At 44.9% G+C, this 2,046-nt stretch overlaps 1 non-coding gene across 1 annotated transcript; it reads right to left on the bottom strand.

Moving 5' to 3' along the window:
- Window positions 1-354: 354 nt before the first annotated feature.
- On the bottom strand, window positions 355-427 carry TRNAT-AGU. Its single transcript has one exon. It is a non-coding gene; the product is annotated as a tRNA-Thr (tRNA).
- Between the last annotated feature and the right edge of the window lie 1,619 nt (window positions 428-2,046).

The following is a 2,046-nucleotide window of genomic DNA, read 5'->3' as shown; positions in this document are numbered from 1 at the left end:
GTATGAAGAGATGAACCAGATCTGACTGTAAATATCTAGCAGCCATTCCACAGTTGTTCATCAGTGAGCTTCACAATGTCTGTGGGGTTCAGAAGGCTTTAAATCCCATTATTAGGTATTTCCTATCTCTGATGGCTATACTTTTAAAATATTTTGAGGTATTCTTTCGAGGGTTTAACTCTGACCACTGTTATTCTTGTCTGCTTCTCATTGCCTGTTGTTTGGTATATGCACTATATGATGTTTGTATTTCACCTAGCCTGGGGTAAATGCTCCAGAGAATGATGCCAGCAACATTTTGGAAAAAAACCGAAATACAAAGTTGAAAGTTTCTGCAGGAGGTACAGAGCCCCCAGGCTCCAGTGAGATTTGAACTCACGACCCCTGGTTTACTAGACCAGTGCTCTAACCCCTGAGCTATGGAGCCTCTGAGCTTTGTGTGCTTTTTGCTTTACAAACATTTCATATAATAATTTTCTCTGTTAATTCTGGAGCAAAACAAAACCTGCTGTGCTACATTGTGCTGCTCCAAGGATTTTCTATTCTTGTTCCAAATGGCACTAATCACAAACATCAGAGTCACAAAACTAGCAACACACCAGGTCCACCCAAACCTGGATTTTACTCTCCTTCAGCTCATCCCTGCAAGGACATCAAGAGTGATACATGGCTCCCTTTTGCCCAGCCAAGTATCTTGAGAAGTTTACAAATGAGAAGCAATCTCTTCATAGTTGTTGCACTAATTTGTCAAAGAAGGAAGTTAAGCTTCTAAAAAATAACTCTTTGTATCCCAGTGCTTTCCTTTGGAAATCAGCTGTGTATTTACTTTTTTCCTCTCAGCTCTTTGAACATGTCAATTCTTTCTTAGGATTCCATGCTTCGGGCACTATGGCTGATGCGTGCAGTTTCACATTTCTGAACTATTCTTTGATGTCTGAATTTTCAGGGTAATCTCTACTGTAGTTTCATTCTTCACTGAAAGTAGTTAGAAAGGGGTGTCATTAGAAACACTCCCAGCACTTGTTCTCTTTCCTCCCTCATTAACACACCCATTAAACATTAAGAGCCTCTGTGCCTAAAATGCTCTTAGCTAATTATTACAGTCAATAGAGAATGTTTTTCTGTTTTTATATTTGTATGACATAGCTCTGCGCTTGTTTCCAGCTGCTGGATTTTGTGTGAGTTTTGGAAAAGGCTTTGCCAGACAAGATTAAACAAGCAGTGAGATTCCTCAATGCAACTGCTTTACACAAAGTGGCTGGATTATATTTCATTGGGATATGTTGTTTCCATCAGGAGGATTCTCCAAAGCATGTATCCATCAGTGAAAATGGGTATCTTATACATCTTTCTTACTTCTCCTCCTTCCCTTCTCTTACTTCTCCTTCTTGACAGGCTGGAGAAATGGGCTGACAGAAACCTCACACAGTTCAACAAGAGCAAGTGCAAAGTCCTGTACATGGGAAGAAATGATTCGATGGACCGGGACATGCTGGGGGCCAACCATCTGGAAAAGGCTTTGCAGAATAGTACCTGGGAGTCCTGGTGGTCACAAAGTTGAATGGGAGCTGGCAATGTGCCCGTGCTGCCAAGAAGTTTAATGGTATGCTGGGCTGCAAATGGAAAAGTATTGCAAGTACGTCAAGGTAGGTCATCCTCCAGGTGATTCAGCAGTGGTCGGGCGACATGAAAAATGCTGTGTTCTGGGCTTCTTGTTCTTGTGTTGGGCTCACCAAGAGCCCTCTTGCTGTGTGTGCCTGCAGACGTGTGCCATCTCAGGCCAGATTGACCTGACGGAGCCCCGGGAAGCCATGGCCAAGGCCTCGGTGGCTGGCTTGAAGCACCGATGCTGAGCACACGACAGAAGACATGGGGGATGGAGCAGGCGGTGGCATTGCGGTAAGCCTCGCGGCATGTGCCGAGGCAGCAGGGCTGCTGGGGCGAGTGTTGTTGGCGACGACAGCCCATGGCAACATCCCCCAGCCATGCACTGTGACATCGCCCAACCATGCTCTGTGACATCGCCCAGCCATGCTCTGTGACATC

The sequence above is a fragment of the Cariama cristata genome, unplaced genomic scaffold (genome assembly GCF_000690535.1).
Source record: "Cariama cristata isolate BGI_N322 unplaced genomic scaffold, ASM69053v1 scaffold15227, whole genome shotgun sequence".
Lineage (NCBI taxonomy): Eukaryota > Metazoa > Chordata > Aves > Cariamiformes > Cariamidae > Cariama > Cariama cristata.
The sequence above is the reverse complement of the archived record's forward strand: the minus strand, read 5'-3'. Positions and strand labels throughout refer to the sequence as shown.